Source organism: Humulus lupulus, chromosome 3 (genome assembly GCF_963169125.1).
Source record: "Humulus lupulus chromosome 3, drHumLupu1.1, whole genome shotgun sequence".
Taxonomy (NCBI): domain Eukaryota; kingdom Viridiplantae; phylum Streptophyta; class Magnoliopsida; order Rosales; family Cannabaceae; genus Humulus; species Humulus lupulus.
In genome coordinates, this window is record NC_084795.1 from 97761315 (window position 1) to 97782314 (window position 21000).

Here is a 21000-nt window from a genome sequence, read left to right on the forward strand (position 1 = left end):
ATGTGGAATTGGAGTTTGAAAGGGAAGAACATGGAGAACCTCCCACGGAGCCCGATGTAGTAGACGGGCATCGTCACGAGCAAAACCAGAAAGAGATACCAACTCCAATTAACACTCACCATGAGAAGTTATTAATTGATGTTGACCACAACATGGAGGTCTTTAGAGAAAATATTTGTTTAGATTTGTTTTACCACAACTTACAAAGATAGTTGTCTTTTATTTAGATATTTGTATCTTTTTTTTAATGTATGAAGAAAATTATGTCAACTTCATCTCATTAAATGAAATTGAATGACTTCGTCAACTTCATATTATTAGTGGAAGAAAACTTTGTCACTTTTATCTTATTAATCTGTGTGAACCAGGTGTAAATTATGTGTGAATTACGTGCAGTTGTTAGACTTCGTGTGAATTAAGTGTGAATTAGGTGTGATTTATGTGTGAATATGAACTAGCGTGTAACGACCCGGATTTTCAAGACTCGATAATGCGGAAATATAAATGTTTTCATTTAACAAAATGTCTCAAAAACCCGTATAAAAAAAAACTTTTTAAAAAGTCGTATGGCCATACTTAATACTTAGTTTCAACATATTTTATAAAGAGTAGAGTGAGCCTAGTTTAGGAAAATTACACAACATTTCCAAAAATAAAACGACTTCCCAAAAGGTCGGTCCACATGTACATTTGCAAGGAAGACTCCAGCGCTCACTGCTCTGCCTTGCCCTTGCTCTTACCTACAACATGAAACAACTAGGTAAGTGAAAACGCTTAGTAAGATCAACTTTCAAACAAAGCATGTAGAGAATTAGGGTTCCGGACCCATCCGGACCCTAAACAATCAATTTCAAGAACGCTAAAGCGTCCTAGCAAACTTATGGTCATGCCTGATAACCAATGATAAATTAATTCGTAACTAGATAAAAATCCTGCACTTAGAAAAATCCCAGAACAAGCAGATATATTATATCACAACTATATCTTATCAACAATTATATCCCTGCACTCAGAAAATCCCAGAACAAGCAGATATATTATATCACAACTATATCTTATCAACAATTATATCCCTGCACTCAGAAAATCCCAGAGCAAGCAGATATATTATATCACCAAATAATTCGAGACCAACACTCGACAATTTCCAACAATTCATGTGTAACGCGCCCTCCAACATAATTGCTAATCTGTAAAAGAGAACTGAGTCCCCACACTAAGATCTAGCCAATAAATATTCTCATCAAGGGTAACTATCGTGTTACTTAGGGCATCACTACATATTCAAGAGTGTAATCCAATTTACACGGTTTTATGGAGACTTCTATGTTAATCAGTGGTGCTGGTGAGCAGCTGCCCCTAGGGTGTTCAACCTCACTCTATCTTGGCAACCCCTAGTATCTCTAGGCACTCTCACAGAATGGCCAATATTCATGGCTGCTATCCGGGAATAACTTATCAGAGCACTTGCTCGGATTCTAACCGTCCAATGATTAAGTAAGCATGAGGGCCCCTAGGTCCCATTTATCTTGGCGCCCCTAGGTTTAACCAGCTTATCCTCATCTCATGGCCACTCGTCTCGGTAATGAACCGGACATAAATAAAATCAAGCAGTGTGACGGGGATCAACCGTCTAGGATATGACGGACTTCTACCGTTCATATTTTCTAAATCAGCACTCACTAGACTAACGTCTCTAAGCAACTTTCTATGACAGCCTATGTATATGCATGTATCCCTATACTAACATACAAGACAATAATCATTTCATGTTGCAGCCATACAATATAAGTTGACTTACTTGGAGTCCTTAGCGCTCAGCAAGTTTTCACCCTCCAACGTTCAGTCCAGTTACGCTTAGCCAATACTGTAGTTATCCATACAGTATACTCGGATTAATTATGGCACTCATAATTCATTATTATTATTTTGGGCAGTTTGGTCATTTTAATAAAAGTCATTTGTAAGGATTTACAATCCTTATTTGGTTTTAAACTTATTAAGGAAAGTTATACAAAATATTCGAGACTAAACCTTAAGTCTCGGGGAGACCTATCCTAAGGTCTCGATACCTAGGCTCGGGTATCACAGTGGTATTTCCCACAATCTGCTAAAAATCTTATTCTTTCCAGGTATCGCTATTAACCCGCACTTTCGACTAGTCGGTTAAAATATGTAAGATTTTAGCCGGTATTATATCCAGAAAATACAAATAAATTCCTTAATTATTTTTAAAGATAATAAACTCTTTAAATTTTCCTTTTATTTTTCTTAAGGTTTTAATATCTAAAAACTGTTTTAAGAAAATTGCCTAATTTGTCTTAATTAGGAAAACCGTTATAAATTTCTCATCTTGACTAATTAATTTTCCAAAAGCAATTAATCAATTTTACTTACTAGGAAAATAATTTATTTAATTATTTTTCTCAAAATATAGGGTTTTAATCCCTCTTTTAATTTATTAACTATTAATAAATTAAATCTCTTATTTTTAGAAAGAATAAAAACTCTTTAATAAAAATAATTCATTTAAACTCAAAGGGTAAATTTTAGTGAAAATATGATTTCAAGACTTACCATTTTATATCTTGAAATAAACAAAATTTTACTTTTTACCTTATGTTCCAAAATCTCATTTTTACACTAAGTGTGAAAAACCTAATTTTCACATTTTTAACTACATATTTCGTTAGTTCATAACTTGAAATGTACTTACCCAATTGTTACCAAAATTTCCCAATTCCATTTTTGTTATGCCATTTAGGTCTTTGTAAAATCTTAGGTCAAAATGAGCATTTTTTATTGGTGAAATCATTTTCCAACAATGAGGTAAAAATGACCTTATTTTCAAGTCCTTATTTTTTTCCAAACTTTGACAGTTAATAACTTTCAAACCGTTTAATATTTTCTTACCAAATTTTACAGTGGACTAATAGGTTATGCCAGCAATATGTCCACAAAAGTTTAGAAAAAACTGGGTTCATTTGACCTATACAGTGGCTGTCCAAACTTGGTTCCAAAAATAAGAATACGAAAAAACAGTTTTTTACCTAATCTTTGAAATAGCATAACTTACTCATTTCTAAACATTTTTTTGTGTTTCAAAAGCTCAATTTTATGTACTCAATCTCAAAAACATCACAGTACAATTTAATTTAACAAAAACAATATACAGTGGCTTCTTGACCCCTTGGAAGTCACAGCTCAAAACATGTTTTGTTTTAGGGTATCCTACAAAACCCTTGGGGGTTTTGGTTCCCATTTTCAAAAATCAATACTCATGCATCATAAAAATTATTAAACAACTACCATAACCTTATTACATCATCAACAAGAAACTCTAAGCATTAGATATACAAAATAATGCTTAAAACTAAAAACCCTACAACAAAATCATCAAAAGTAAACTTTTTACCTCTTTGGTGTTCTTGCTTAAGGTTTGGACCTTCCTATAAGCTTTGACTCCTTCAAAACCTTTCAAAAACCCTAACAAACTTCCCCCAACAACATAGTCAATTAGCTATTTGAAACTCTATGCTTAAGACTTTACAAAAGTCTAGATTAATGAAACTTTACCTTAGGGAAAACCCTTCCTAGACCAAGACTTAGCTTCCAAGTTTCTTTGGTGTTCTTGGGGTTGCAAATGGAGAGAACACTTGAGAGAGTCTTAAAAAATCAGATGAGAGTGAATGAGGGAGGGAGAGTGGTCGGATTTGGGGGTTAGAATGGCTCACACAACTCTTCAAAATATCACAAAACACTTGAGTGCTTTTCTACCCACTTGCCCACTTGACTTCTTACACCTTTTTCACTCTCATTAAGTTTTAATCACCAAACTTACTATTAATTAATTAAATTAAATGTCTCTCATATTTAATTTAATTAACCACAAAATAAAATTTAACCTAAGGTCCATTCATGGAATAAAATTCCCCATTTCGGCAAAATTAGGCATTTACCACAAAATGCCTTAAAATTTCCATTTTCTTTTAGGTTTATTATTTTTGACCAAACTTTAACTTTTATGAATGTATTTTATGCCCAAAATATAATTGCCATGATTTTTCATTTTATTTTCCGAGATTTTTACCCGATCAGGGTTTTTGTGTCGGTCCAGGACCGAAAGTCTTATCTTGACTTTTAAAATCACAAAATTCATATTTTGGCTAGCAATAACTCATGGAATACTTACAAACAAAATATAATATTATTTAAAATAATATTCTTAATCCGGGGGAAAAATCCCGACCCGAGTCGTTTAAAGGTACCCAAAAACGTAGGACGTTACATAGCGTTTGAACCATGTGTGAACTAGGTGTGAATTATGCGTGAATTATTTTTAAATTACGTGCATGTATGAATTAAGTGTGAATTAGGTTTGAATTATATGGTGAATTAGGTGTGAACCAGAAGTGAACTTGGTGTGAACCAGGGGTGATTTTGGAGTGAATTAGGCGTGAATCAACTATGAATTAGGTGTGAATCAGGGGTGAATGTGTTGTGAAATAGGTGTGAATATGTGGATCAATTGTGAATTAGGTGTGAACTAGGGGTGAACTTGGTGTGAATTAGTTGTGAATTATGTGTGAATTAGGTGTGGACCAAGGGTGAATTAGATGTTAATTTGTTGTGAACTAGGGGTGAACCAGAAGTGAACTTGATGTGAAACACGTGTGAACTACGTGTGAACCAGGGTCCTAATATATGGTGATCAATGTGTGAACGATGTGTGAGCCATGTGTGAATGACATGTGAACTATGTGTGAACACAGTACCCTAAATCGCAAAATCAATCGAAAATTTGTCATCTCAACATAAAATTCTTTATTTTAAAATATTTTTCAGCTTATAATAGTTCGAAAAATTCATATAAACTATTACATAAAATACCCATAACCTAAAAATAAAAAAGAGATACTCATTATCAAATCAAAATTTTCAATCTTCTTTAACTTTGGGAGAGTCTCTCTTTTTAATCTTCAATCTTCTTCAACTTTGGTGAGAAGACAAGGGCTGTGGTAGATAACGTCACTTTCCAAATCTTGGTGAGAAGAGAAATGGTGATGAGAGTAGATCCTTGAGATTTGGTGATTTAAGAGAGAAGATGTCTTTGCTCTTTTTGGTGAGAGTAGATCCTCTTGATGGCTGCTTGGTACGTGCAAGACAAATAAAAGAGAGAAAAACCTAATATTCTTTGAGGGGTATTAATGTCTTTTTAAGTGCCTATAAGGCCATTGATGTGAGAAACATTAATGAGGGGTTATGCTTATAAATATAGGGTATAAAAGGGTCAATTTGTGGAGTTACCCAATGAGAGCCAGTGTGGGTTATGGTATGGAGGTGTGTCCCATTTTATGACAACAGTGCATGACCAGTGACCTGACCACACGTAATTTGAAAATATTATAAACAAATATACGCGTGTTCCCTATCAGAATGAGATTAAAATTATCAATTCATCCTTATATAAATGAAATATTCATAACCCCTCCAATATATGAAGGTGTAACTAAATTTCAATATCTATACACAATAAATGTCAAGATGTGCTAAAACAAGAACATTAAGATTATGGTAAATGACACTTGGGCTCCCCAAGTTTTATGAGTTGTATCACTTATGCCTCCAATTTTTATTTTGTAGTAATTAGATACCTAATCTTTATTTTTTTTGCTCACATAGGTCCTCAATGTTATATTTTATCAAATAAATCCTAATGTATAACGGTAAAATAGAATTTTAACAATAAAAAAACATAACACTCTTTTTTTTTTCTTTTAAAAGCCTTCTTAAATAATGAATTATTACCAAATATATCATTATGGTAATTGACCTAAATATTTATAGAAATATTAAGAAATAATAAAAAAATATTTTTTATTATACCACTAATATAATGACCCAAAATTCACTAATGAAGCTTAAGGGCCTTGATTAGTGTGTCGGGAGGGCGTAATTGGTTTATATGTGATTTAAATGATTTTAATGCATGATTCTGTGATAATCATGCTTATGTGACTATATGTTATAATTGTGGTGACCTCATTATTATGTGGATATATTTGCAGCATGCGGCTTGAGGTGATCCTATGGAGCCAATTAGCAGGAAAGTCACAATGGGACCCAATACTTGACTCGGGGCGAGTCAAGGGGTATTTTAGGTATTAGATATTTATTTGGGTTATCGTGTTTTGAAAATATATAAGTGGACATATATTTGAAGTTAGAGAGTTTAGGATGGAATATTGGGGAAATTTACCATTTTGCCCTCGGGGACGTTTTTGGTACCCCGAGCCTTGGGATTAACTTAATTAACTAAGGATAGATAAAACATAACCAAGGAAAACAATAGAAACACCTAAAGCGACCCTTCCCTCTTCTTTCAGCTCACTCAACTCTCTCTCTCTCTCTCTTAAGGAAACCATGGAAACCAAAGGAAGATTCAGCTAGAAACTCAAGGATTTGAGTTGGAATTTTGGAGAATATCTTAGTAGCAAATTGAAGGTTCAGACAAGAATTTAGGTAAGCATTGAATTATGATTTTAGCAATCTAAATTAAGTAGTTTTGGTTGGGTATTAAGTTTTCTTGGGTTCTTGATATTGAAGATTGAATAGAGGATAAGGACTTGGGAATTAGCTCAGCAACAACTTGGTGGACTTGTTCTTCAGTAGAGGTAAGTCTCTAATTATGGTTTAGCACTTGAGTTCTGAGAATTGTTGGTTGTTCTGGGTAGTTTTTGAGCTTTGGGGTTTCAAGGATTGAAATGTGATTTTGATGAGTTTTTAAGCTAGTTTTCCTATGGGTTTTAGGTGTGGGGACCTAACCTAGGCTGCTCAGGATCGATTCCACTACCGTATTTGGTGGAATTCGATGTTCCGAAGGCTAGAACTTGGACCGAATACCTTTATTCAATTATTATTGATGGAATTCCTTATCTTGGTTGTGACTAGGTGTACGCTAGGGCTCGGGAAAGGGATCGTTCTCGAGGGTCTTTTCTCATAATCAAAGTGTTTGGTGTTAAAGGTAAGAAAAATGCACCCGGTTGTGAGTTATGATGGGACTAAGGGCTCCCTATACCTGTATGCATTATTGTATGATGGTATTATGCCATGTGAAAGTGTCGGAGTTAATGTTGGTGCACAGGGCGTGGCACAGCCACTGGTAGCTGAGGACAGCTTAATATTCACTGAGCTCGGTTTCAGCGGACCGGAGTCAGTGGGGTTAATAGAGGGTACAACCTAAGGGCGCCAACCCTGATTATTATATGACTTAGTTGTTAATGTTAATTTGATGAATTTGGGTATGCCGAATGTCTGACTGTGTGAATGCTATGTATGATTCATTATACGATTATGTTTTATAAGTTATCTGGTTATTGCCATTCATCATGTTGTGATAATATTGTTTTCTTGCTTGGCCTTGGCTCACGGGTGCTACCTGGTGCAGGTAAAGGCAAGGGTAAGCTTAATCAGTCCTGATTTGGAGAGCTCTAGAGTTGGAATGTACATAGTCAGCTGCTCGGCCGCCATGGTCGAGGGATGGACAGGAATAGGAGAACTTTAAATGTTTATTTTTCCATTAGAGCGGCCAGTGGTTGTATATATCCGAAAATTTTGTAAATTGTCCTTTAAACTCAATTACTTTTGGGTGCCTATGTATAAAACGTTTATTTAAATGAAATGTATCTTCTGTGATCAAAACCTTTTAACCCTAGTTCATTAATAGTTAGTGACACATTTTCAACTAAACGACTTGATTAACAAGTCTTGTACCTTTATAGACACACAGTGTAATGGTCTTGACTACCCAGGGCGTTACAACTTACTATCAGAGCATCCTAGGTTTAAGGGTTCCTGTAACTCCCTAAACTCCTAGGACCGTTACGGTGAGCATTTTAAGCAGTGCTAAACTCATTAATCGAGTCATTTGGCCATAACCATTAACTAAGTATGATTAGAGGTTTAGGGTTAAAATTTTTGGTTAAGATATAACGTTTCACTAAAACGTTTACTTTATACATTGGGATCTCAAAAATATAATTTAGAGGTTAATTACAACAAAATATTTACAACCAACCGATCTAAGCGGCAAAACAAGGTTTAACCCTAGTTCCTCTTTCAACCCTCGGCCGTGGCGGTCGAGCAGCCGCATATGTACACATCGTCACCTAAGCTCTCCAACTCAAGGATGATCCATCTTTCTTTTGCCTTTACCTGCACCACATAACACCTGGGAGCCGAAGCCCAACAAAAAAACTTAATATGCTCATGAACAAGTAATAACATGTTACTAAGTCATAATAGGAATGCCTAGCCATAATAACCCTACTTATGCATGCTAGCAGGTACTAATATATATTTGTGAAGTCATGCGCTCTGAGTAGATGACTAATAAGTCTCTCTCTAAGGTAGATGACTAATAAGTCATTCTTTGAACAATTGACTAATGACTCACTCTCTAAATAGATGACTGATAAGTCAATCTTTGTCAAATGACTGATAAGTCTATCTCGGTCAGAAGACTGATAAGTCTATCCCGGTCAGATGACTAATAAGTCTATCTCGGTCAAAAGACTGATGAGTCTATTCTGGTCAGATGACTAGTAAGTCTATCCCAGTCAGATGACTAATAAGTCTGTCTCGGTCAGAAGACTGATAAGTCTATCCCGGTCAAATGACTAATAAGTCTATCCCGGTTAGATGATTAATAAGTCTAACTTGGTTAGAAGACCGATAAGTCTATCCCGGTCAGATTACTAATAAGTCTTTCTCGGTCAGAAGACTGATAAGTCTATCCCGGTCAGATGACTAATAAGTCTATCCTGGTCAGATGACTGATAAGTCTATCTTAGTCAAATGACTGATAAGTCTATCCCGGTCAGATGACTAATAAGTCTATCTCGGTCAGAAGACTAATAAGTCTATCTCGGAGGTCCCATACCCTCCTAGCCATTTGACGTGTAGGTCACCTTAGCCTTTTTGCTCTGGCTCTAAATAACTAGCCTTTAGACTAGACAAGCGCTTTTAGTTTTCATCGAACTTGAGTTCGGTGCGACATTAATGCTCATGATGAGTCATTCAATTCAAATGTTGATTATATCTAGTCTTTATCAGCTTTCGTTAAAGACGCTAAAACAATTATTTACTCTTAAGCCAATACCATACGACCAGTGCTCAGTACTAACTGCCGAACTTGACTAGTAAGTCACAGCTTCACAATTACTACTAACACCATTGTGGATTCTTACTAATAAGTCAGTGCCATTCACAAGTAAGCAAGTTTTTCTAAGCGTTTGATGTGCAATCAATCTCCACATTTAAACACTCAACATGCCTCGTGAATAACCACGCATGTCACATATGGGATGCAGTTTTCTTACCTTTGGTCCAAGCACGGGTTACCAATAAACGAGCCACAAGCACGATCCTGATTCCAATCCCCTAGCAATAACCTAGTCACAACCATAATATAAAACCTCATCAAAATGAGTAATTAAATACTTCCAAACCCAACCCAAGCCTCCGAGATGTCGAATCCCACTCACCTAGGTAGTAGGATCGATCTCAGGTCTTTAGAGTTAAGTTCCCACAACCAAAAACCAAATCTGGCAAACTTTCCCCTTAAGCGCTGCGGCCCTCCAGACACCATGCTGCGGCCCGCCTCCTCCTTCTTCAAGCCTAGGCCGTGGCACTCTAGAACAGGGTCGCGACCCAACCACAAACCAGCCCAAGAACCTCATTTTTTCCATTTAAAACCTTCCAAAAACCTACCCAAGCATCTCCAAATTCCAAAATCAAAGTTCCCAAACAGCCCCATGATCCAAAACCAACAAAACCCAAGCTTCAAATCATCCAAAACCTCATCAAAACATAAAATCCAATTCTAGCTTAAAAACTTTATAAACTTAGAACTTAAAAGTTGGATTACCTTCGATTGAGTTGCTTCCCAGCTAAATCCTCTGGCTAATAAGCTTCTAATCTTCCCTAGAATATCTATGCCTCGATCCTTGCTTGATTCCGAGTCCTAGAACTCAAGTTTCCTTCGAAAATGTGATCGGGTGTCGAAAATGGAACTTTGAGGGAGAGAGAACGTTCTAAATATTCTTTTTATTTCTTAACAAGTTACTTCAAGCTTAAGTAGCCTCAAGAAAATCCTAATGCTCGGGGTCCCAAAAATGCCCCCAGGGGTAAAATAGTCAAAACTTCCAGAATTCCCCCCTGATCTTACTAACTCCCAGTTGATCATCAAATACTTATTTCCATTACTCAATATCCTGGTAATGTGCTAAATATCCCTTAACTCACTCCGAGTCAAGTATAAATCCAGTTGGGACTTTCCCACTAGCTTACCTCCTAGGATCGTCTCGTGTTGAGTAACCCTAGCATAACCAAATAATAATGAAGCACCACACATATACCACATATTTGCCAAATATGCCCAAAATGGCCAAAATATGAAAATCACCCAATTAATCAAAAATGGGTTCACATGCATTTTTAATACACCTAAACAAGTATATTATGATTTACTTGCATGATAAATCAATTATGGCCCTCCCGACCTCCTAAACAAGGTCCTAAACCTTATTATGAAATTTTGGTCATTTCAACTGTCCCCTCCTTACAGAAATTCCTTCCTCGAAAATTATCTGAACTGCCCAGAATATAAATTCTGCACAACTGATTCCAGTTTCCTAGGTCGTTCCCTCGACCTCACTGTTTCTATAACATACCTTAACTCAAGGTACAATTTTGTTCCTTAGAACCTTATTCTTTCTGTTAAAATTTGAACTGGCTATTCCTCAAAGGATAACTTAGCCTCAATCTCTAAATTCCCATAACTCAGCTCAGGAGTTCCCTTTAACCCAAGTTCTCAACATGGAGATACATAATACACTGTATACTGCTGACAGTGCCAAAGACGTGGCCAATCCAAAGGCAACTTAACCGATCCTATTAAGGATTCAAATGGTCAAATTAATCTAGGGCCCAACTTGCCCTTATCTTCTCACCCCTTTCCATGGTGATACTTTAAGGGAGATACAATCTTCTACTTGGAACTTCATGTTCCTGCATCTTAAATCAACAAAACTTTTCCATTTACTCTGAGAAGCGAGCTTTCAGGCTCCAACCTTTTCAAAAACCTCAATGGTCCCCTGAACTATCTCGAGATCTAGATATAATATCTCATTCATCTTATAAGATTCCCTTCCAATAATAATTGGACAACCTCTCTCTCTGATTTACCATCACTCTGAGAGTAATAAACTGTATTAAATTCCTACTGTATATTTATCACCTTCTGCAACCTTCTCAAAAACTTGGAAGTAATAATAGAGTCTTCAACTGATAAGATGGACCTTGAATTCCCATGAAGGCATACCTCCTCTCTCACACAAAGATCTGAATACTGATCAGCGGTATTACTCATCCTTACTGATAGAAGTGGCTCACTTTAAATACTGGTCCATAACGACCCAATCCAAATCACGCTGACCCACTATCCTGGGCAGCACCACCGCGAAACCCATCGCGATGTTTATTTATTTCCACTATGGAATGCAGAAAGGCTATATTGACCTTACTAGTTCTGATATTCTTTCTTGACCTGCTATCAAGTTAAGAACTTGGCTACATATTCTGTTATGCCCCTCTCCATCCCAAGCCATCATTATAAAACTTTCAAACTCTGGTACCTTTTCCCAACGCCTAGATGAAGAGAAAAAGAGAGTAGTATAAGATTCATCCAAAATCTCGCATTCAATCTCAGTGTCCATTGGATCCCAAGTCCGATCCTTATACCACAATAAACTCATATCTGACACTGTATAATCCTTAGCTAATCCAGCTAAGACATTCCCCTCAATTCTGCCATTTGTGGTTCACTTAAATGTTTTTCCTTTGATCATTTCCAAAATAATAATCTCAAATGAAAAAATGGCCACCTGGTCCACCAGTAACTCTACTCTAGTTCTAGTCAGATCCTTTAACCAAAATGTTGCATAGTCAATTCCTTTTCCCTGTCACTGAGGTGTCATAACAACCTACAAACTGGTTCTAATCTGTAAGAAGACTCAGAACACTTCCACAAAGTACATATAATATCCTGCCCGTCCAAGGAAACTCCTGCCCTCTAAGGCGTTCCTTTATCTTGGAAAATCTCCAACTGAGAGTATACCACAATATCATCGATCAAGACGAACACAAATCCAATTCAAATAATTCTTTGAATATTCTGTTCCTCTGATTCATAGAAACAACTTGGCATTAACCAAATTCTCAGAACATCACCCAACACTCTCAGTGCCCTTATATGGTATAACATCAGTCTTCTGCATATCCTTCTCCCTGATCTCTAGCTGGTAATAACCAGATCAAAGATCCACCTTGGAGAATACTATCTTACTCAATAACTGAGCCTTTAGATCTTACAACTTTGCTGAAACCTTTTAATACAGTGCCCTAGACCTGATTCCATCACTGGCACCAATCCAATCACCATTCTATCCTTTTTATATGAAAGTAATCCTGACAAATCCCCTGGAGATACATCCATAACTTCACAGACTAATCCAGTCTGTACTAATCTCGCTGGCACAATCTAAGTGGTATCCACCACACTAGCTAAGAATTCTATGCATCCTCCTGCAATAGATCTTTAGCTCTAAATACAAATGTCATAAGCATACAAAATCCATGCATAGTGCCAGCTACCACAGGGGTCTCACACTCTTAAACCCAATAATTACTATCCTTTCCTTGCAATCTAGCATTGCCCCACACTTGATTAACCAATCCAAATCCAGGATCATACTGAAGTCAGTCATAACCAACTTTATCAAACCAACTAATGAGTCTTTTCCATCATATTCTAACTCATCACAACATAATCATGCAATCTGCATATCATCTTTATGCCTGTCTATATGCAAAAAACTAAGAAATCACATGGTAACAAAAGTAATCAACATAATACAAATTTCAAAACTAGAAAGCTGACCTGCCACCCCTGAGGAACCAGCCTCAATCTCAGTCTCAGTCTCAGTCTCCGACTCTGACTGCTTTGGAATGAAGACTCAAGCTGGAGTCGAGTTGTCCATCCCCTTTTGCTCCTCTGTCTCTCGACTTGGGCAATCTCTTTTTATATGCCCAACCATTCCACATAAGAAACATGTCTTTGGTCAAAACCACTTCAAATAACGCCTCTTGCACCGAGCACATATTGGATAAGTCATCCAGTTCTTATTTTTTCTTGCTCCAATAAGTGGAGGTATCACTGCCTGAGCTCCATGCTCTCCGGTAGTCTCCTTTATAATCTTATTTCTTGTGCTCTCAATAGCAAGAGCCTTCCCTACCACCTGAGCGTATGTAGAGATTTCATGCACTGGGGTAACTTTATTGCCCTGAGCTATTTTGGGGATTCAATCCTTGGATAAACCTTTCCTTCCGAGCTACATCTGTGGGTACCATATCAAAAGCAAACTTGGCCAACCCATCAAATCTGTTAAAATACTCGGTTACTGTTGCATTGCCTTGAACCATGTTCACAAACTCATTCATCTTAGTAGTCTTGGATGCATCACAATAATATCTCTCATTGAACAACTGCCTAAATTCTTTCCAATCCATCACAGCTGTATCTCGCGTTTGGGATACTACTTCCCACCATGTCCGGGAATCATCCCGCAATACATATGTAGCACAGATCACCCTATCGTGACCCACCAGCCCCATACTGTCAAGAATGGAACTGATCATGCCCATCCATTGCTCAGCTCTAAATGGATCTAGGCCTCCCTCAAATATTGGAGGGTAATACTCCTGGAATCTTCCACAAAGAAATTCCCATTTGTTCTCAACCCTAGGCTGAGCCAAAACTAGTGCCACTCCTAGCATAGCAAAGGGGAGGTGTTCCCCGACAGATTTCACTGTTGCTTTAAACACCTAATCTCTTCCTCTTGCATCTGCAATCTTAATTGCATATCTGTAAGCACCTGTTGGAAATTCTGAGGGGTAGATGAAGAACTCAAACCCTGGCTGTAACTCCCAGCCTAACTATCACCAGGCCTCATTATCTGCCTCAGGTACATACCTGCTGATTGAATCTGCAGTCAATAACTTGACCCATTAAATATGATGAGCATATAAGAGCTTTCCCCATAGGATCAATCATACCACACTACAATCACAAACCACTGCAGTGCTAAAAACATGCCTATAGCATTCGTAAATCAATCTTAATCCCTGTTCCGCCAACACACATACCATGCCTCCAACTCCAGCATGAAAATATCACATTTATATATTCACGGAGCATGTAATCATATAATCATATTAATAGTCTAGAGCCAGGCTCTATCAGAATCTCATGCTCCCTAATACAATGTGCAGGTAAAGCATTCACATTCTATTTAAGCAGTTCAGCACATAATTATAGAAATAGTAACCATTCCTTGAGTGAAGCAATCTTTAGTGACGAGTGTACATGCCCAGCTTGTCTTTAGGAACCCTTAACCTTGGCTCACTCTGATACCAAGTTATAACGCCCTAAACTCCATGGACCGTTACGGTGAGCATTTTAAACAATGCTAAACTCGCTAATCGAGTCATTTGGCCATAATAGTGTAACTAGGTATGATTAGCGGTTTAGGGTTAAAAGTTTTGGTTAAGATATAATGTTTCACTAAAACGTTTACTTTATACATTGGGATCTGAAAAATATAATTTAGAGGTTAATTACAACAAAATATTTACAACCAGCTGATCCAAACGGAAAAACAAGGTTTAACCCTAGTTCCTCTTTCAACCCTCGGCCGTGGCAGTCGAGCAGTCGCATATGTACACACCATCACCTAAGCTCTCCAACTCAAGGATGGTCCAGCTTTCTTTTGCCTTTACCTGCACCACATAGCACCTGTGAGCCAAAGCCCAGCAAGAAAACTTAATATACTCATGAACAAGTAATAACATGTTACTAAGTCATAATAGGCATGCCTAGCAATAATAACCCTACTCATGCATGCTAGCTGGTACAAATAAATATTTGTGAAGTGTAACGACCCCAAATTCGCTATTAAGGCTTAAGGGCCTGGAGTAGTGTGCCTGGAGGGCATAATGGGATTTTGTGTGTGACTTTTATGAGTTTAATGCATGATTATGACTTATTGCACGTTATATGACTATTTGATTATTTGAGATGCATGACTATGTGAATTAGCATGCATGTAGACCTGATTGTCTTAGAATGAGCGTGATTGTAATTTGGCCATTTTAGAGCACAACTTTGATAATTGTATTATGTGATTTGTGCCATGCGAGTGTGATGTTTTATCAGGATGCACGCATCGAGACGGTCCTATTGAGCCATTTAGTCTAAAAGTCACAACGGGATATTGTACCCGGCTCGGGAGAAGCCTAGGGGTACTTTAGGAATTTCGTAAGTTGAAGTGAGAACTAATGGTTATAGTTTTGGCAATTTAGTAACCTGGGTAACTGTTTGTAACTGCTGTGGGTAACAAGTTTTGAGATAGAAAGTGATAGAATTGAAATAGAAGTGTAAAGACTTAAGTGCCCTTGAAAGTTTAGTTAGGAAGGATTATTAGGAAGGGTTAAATTGGTCTTTTGGCAAGGCGATTATGAAACTTTCAGCTGAGATATAGGGGGGTATGGTTTAGGCATTTGGGGTCACTTGATGCTTTGATAGAAATTGAAGAGAAGAAAGAGAAGGAGAAAGAAGAGCTAGGGCAAGTAAAAAGAAAAGAAGAAGAAGGGTAGAAGGGCTGAAGTGGGAGCTTAAGAGGAGATCAAGGAAGCTTGTTGGGTGGATTCTTCACTTGAGGTATGGATTTTATACACACTTAAGTTTGGTTTCTGTGTTGATTTGAGGAAATTAATGCTTGAGTTAAGCTTTTCATGGGTTTTGGTTTGAGTTGCTGAAATTAGAGATCAAAGGTGTGGATCTTGGGTGTGTTGATGTTTTGATCTTGATCCTAGTGTCTATAGGTTGTTACATTGTTCATATGAAGTTTGGAATTGAGTTTTGGGGTTTAGGTTTGTGTTTGGGGTGATTTGGAGAGGGTGAAGCTCGAGAAAAACGCATGGAAAACCCAGAAATTCTGGGTTCGTGAAGGAGCGCCGCGACCCTGTTCTTGGGCACCGCGGCGCGAGGATGCTTCAGGATGGGGGCCAAGCTGCTGGGCGCCGCGGCCCTTTATGGGTGTGCCGCGGCCCTAGGCCATTTTGGCAGCCCAAAAGTTAAGTTTTTAGGGCTTTTTCCCGGGGACACGGGGGATGGTTCCGATGCTTCGTTTTATGGATTTAGAGGTCCCGGGAGTGCGGGATTGGTCCTGGGAAGTGGTTTTGGGCTTGGTTAGTATTAAAAGTGTTTTATGTGTGTTGTTACTAGGTTTCGGAGAGGCTCGTGCTAGTGGACCGTGCTCGTGACCGTGGTGCATCGGAAAGCTCGGGATACAGGTAAGAAAACCGTGACACTCGAGAATAGGGCATGGGCCCACTGTGTGATTGCAGGGCATGGCCCTAGATTGTATTGTGTGAAAACGTGTAATCTTAGTTGAACTATTGTATGCTTGAATGGTTATTTCAGAATGTATTATATGTGTGATTATAATAGAATGAACGGCTAAGGCCGAGAGTGGCGAAGGCCGGGTACGGCAGTGGGGCCGGAAGTAACGCTCAGCACATGGGATGCTATAGCCAGGGTGCGACCCAAGGCATACATGAGTTATCCTACGATGAGGACCGAGACCCCAAGCTTTGGTAAGGCCTCTGGGGCGGCATGGCCGTGCTTGTTTAATCTGATGGTTTTCCTATATATCTGTGAATTATGCCAGCTATATTATTTGCATATGTTATGTGCTATTTGGGTTTTCTTGCTGGGCTTTTGCTCACGGGTGCTCCGTGTGGCAGGTAAAAGCAAGGAGTCAGTAAACCGACCATGAGTATGGAGAGCGTGGGGGCAGTGCGTACATGTTCGGCCTGCCCGACTGCTATGGTTGGGGGCATTTTGTAAATGGCTGTATTAATCCATTCTTTTGATAGTTAACCTGGTGTAAAACTATTTTTGAGTTGTAAATATTTTGTAAACCTTATTTTGGGATCCCAGATGTTTTATACTTAACGTTTTCAATGAAGTTAAACATTTTAAAAGAGTACAACCTTAAATTCTGATTTATCCACACTTTTGGTTTTAGAAACCACTTAGAGTCAGTCAAAAGCACGATTTCCATTTTAAACTCACTAAGTAACGGCTCTAAGGTAGTAAGGCGTTACATGAAGTCTTGCGCTCTAAGTAGATGACTAATAAGTCTCCCGCTCTGAGGTAGATGACTTATAAGTCTCTCTCTGGGGTATATGACTAATAAGTCATTCTTTGAACAGTTCACTAATAAGTCACTCTCTAAATAGATGACTGATAATTCTATCTCAGTCAGATGACTGATAAGTCTGTCTCCGTCAGATGACTGATAAGTCCATCTCGATCAGATGACTGATAAGTCTATCCCGCTCAGATGACTAATAAGTCTGTCTTGGTCAGAAGACTGATAAGTCTATGCCGGTCAGATGACTAGTAAGTATATCTCGGTCAGATGACTAATTCTATCTCAGTCAGAAGACTAATAAGTCTATCCCAGTCAGATGACTAATAAGTCTATCTCGGTCAGATGACTAATAAGTCTAACTCAATCAGAAGACTGATAAGTCTATCTCGGTCAGATGACTAATACGTCTATCTCGGTAAGATGACTAATAAGTCTATCTTGGTCAGAAGACTGATAAGTCTATCTCAGTCAGATGACTGATAAGTATATCCCGGTCAGATGACTAATATGTCTATCTCGGTAAGATGACTAATAAGTCTATCTTGGTCAGAAGACTGATAAGTCTATCTCGGTCCGATGACTGATAAGTCTATCTCGGTCAGATGACTGATAAGTCCATCTCGATCAGATGACTGATAAGTCTATCCTGGTCAGATGAATAATATGTCTATCTCGGTCAGAAGACTGATAAGTCTATCCCGGTCAGATGACGAATAAGTCTATCTCGGTCAGAAGGCTGATAAGTCTATCCTGGTCAAATGTCTAATAATTCTATCCCAGTCAGATGACTAATAAGTCTTTCTCGGTCAAAAGACTAATAAGTCTATCCTGGTCAGATGACTAATAACTCTATCCCGGTCAGATGACTGATAAGTCTATCTTGGTCAGATGACTGATAAGTCTATCCCGGTCAGATGACTAATAAGTCTCTCTCGGTGAGAAGACTAATAAGTCTATCTTGGAGGTCCCATACCTTCCTAGCCATGTGACATGTAGGTCACCTTAGCCTTTTGGCTCTGGCTCTAAATAACTAGCCTTTAGACTAGACAAGCGCTTTTAGTTTTCATCGAACTTGTGGTCGGTCCGGCATTAATGCTCATGATGAGTCATTCAATGTAGATTTTGATTAGATCTAATCTTTACTGGCTTGGGTTAAACATGCCAAAAACATTCTTTACTCTTAAGCTAATACCATACGACCAGTGCTCAGTACTACTATCGAACTTGACTTGTAAGTCACAGCTTCACAGTTACCATTGACACCAATGCCGATTCTGACTAATAAGTGAGTGCCATTCACAAGTAAGCAAGATTTTCTAAGCATTTGATATGCAATCAATGTCCACATTTAAACACTCAACATGCCTCATGAATAATCGCGCATGTCACATATGGGGTGCAATTTTGTTACATTTGGTCCAAGCACAGGTTACTAATAAACAAGCCACAAGCACGATCCTGATTCCAATCCCCTAGCGATAACCTAGTCACAACCATAATATAAACCTCATTAAAATGAGAAATTAAAAACTTCCAAACCCAACCCTTGCCTCCAGGACATCGAATCCCACTCAACTAGGTAGTAGGATCGATCCCAGGCCCTTAAAGTTAAGTTCCCACAACCAAAAACCAAATCTGGCAAACTTTTCTCGTAAGTATCTTGGCCCTCCAAACACCATGCCACGGCCCGCCTCCAGACAGAGCCCGCCTCCCCTTTCTTCAAGCCTGGGCTGCGGCGCCCTAGAACAGGGCCACGGTCCAACCACGAACCAGGCCAAAAACCTCATTTTTGCCATTTTAAACCTTCCAAAAACCTACCCAAACATCTCCAAATTCCAAAATCAAAGTTCCCAAATGTCCTTATGATGAAAAACGAACAAAACCCAAGCTTCAAATCATCTAAAAACTCATCAAAACATAAAATCCAATTCAAGCTTGAAAACTCTAAAAACTTAGAACTTAAAACTTGGATTTCCTCTGATTGAGTTGCTTCCCAGCTAAATCCTCCAGCTAATAAGCTTCTAATCTTCCCTAGTATCGCTATGCCTCGATCCTTGCTTGAATCTGAGTCCTAGAACTTAAGTTTCCTTCGAAAATGTGATCGGGTGTCAAAAATGGAACTTTGAGGGAGAGAGAACGTTCTGAACGTTCTTTTTATTTCTTAACAAGTTACTTCAAGCTTAAGTAGCCTCAAGAAAATCCTATTGTTCTGGTAGCAGGTTATGGCAGATATGCAGGCCTGACTTTAGAGCCAAGATGAACAGATCCATCTTCTGAGGCAACAGGCTCCGTCAAGGAGTGCTGCACCCATTGTGCCACCTGCAGTGGTACCAGTTGTTTCACCAGTGGAAATGGGGAATAGGTGGGTGTCGTTTTATGAGTGATTCCAGAGGCAGCATCCTCCAATCTTTGAGGGAGGACCTGATCCACTAAAGGCCGAATAGTGGATGACTATGATTACTGCTATCCTGTATTTCATGAGGGTAGAAGGTCATGACAGAGTGATCTGTGCCACATATATGCTGAGAGAGGATGCCCGCATTTGGTGGGAGGTGGCATCACAGACTAGAGACGTTACTACTTTGAGTTGGGATGGGTTCAAGGACTTGTTCAGTTAGAAGTACTATAATTTTTCCATCAGGGCAGACAGAAGGTGAATGAATTTGTGGGATTAGTACAGGGCAACATGACAGTTACTGAGTATGCCCTGAAGTTCGATAGACTTGCAAAATTTGCACCAGATCTCATGCATACAGATGCAACTAGGCAGGACAGGTTTATCAGAGGGCTTACCACTATGATAGCCTGGGATGTGAGAATTACAACAGTACCTGGGGGAACGACCTATGCTCAGGCTGTTGAGAAGGCTCTTACCGCTAAGGAAGCAGAGAATAAGATTTGGAGGGAGAGTGCTGCGAGGCGAGAGGGGCACAGAGCAGTGCCTCCATATTCACGGTCTGGTAGAGGCGGAGGCCCCAGTGATTAGAAAAGGAAGACCCTTGACGCCTCAATTTCTCCTGGTCTTGATAGGAGGGGTCGGGGTACTCAAGGTGGCCGTCAGGGAGGCGCTGACGCGTGGAGATGTTACCCAAAATGCATGAGGTGTAGAAGACGCCATCAGGGCGAGTGTCGGGCCAAGGCTTGCTTTGTGTGCGGGATAGTGGGACACCTCAAGAAGGATTTCCCAGCAGTGAAGAAGGGGGAAGTAGGGAAGGTGGACAGCTTGACTCCAGCTCGAGTGTTCATCTTGACACAAGTAGAGGTTTGGGACTCTAGATTGACGCAGATCGAGGCTGAGGCTAGTCCCTCGATGGTGACAGGTCAGCTTTCTAGCGCTGGCTCTCCTTTTACTGTATTGATTGACTCTGGTGCTACACATTCATTTGTTTCTATTAAGGTGATTGATAAATTGTGTACACCTAGTGAGTACCATACTGTGGGGTTTGGGACTATATTGCCTACTGGGGAACTGGTAGTTTCTAGAAGGTGGATTATGGCATTGCCAGTGATGGTTGATAGTAAAGAGCTTTCTGTAGATTTGATTGAACTAGATATGGATGACTTTGATATGATCTTGGGCATGGATTGGCTGGTCAGATATGGGGATACTATTGATTGCAGGAAAAAGATGGTGACTTTTGAGCCTGAGGGAGAGGATCCC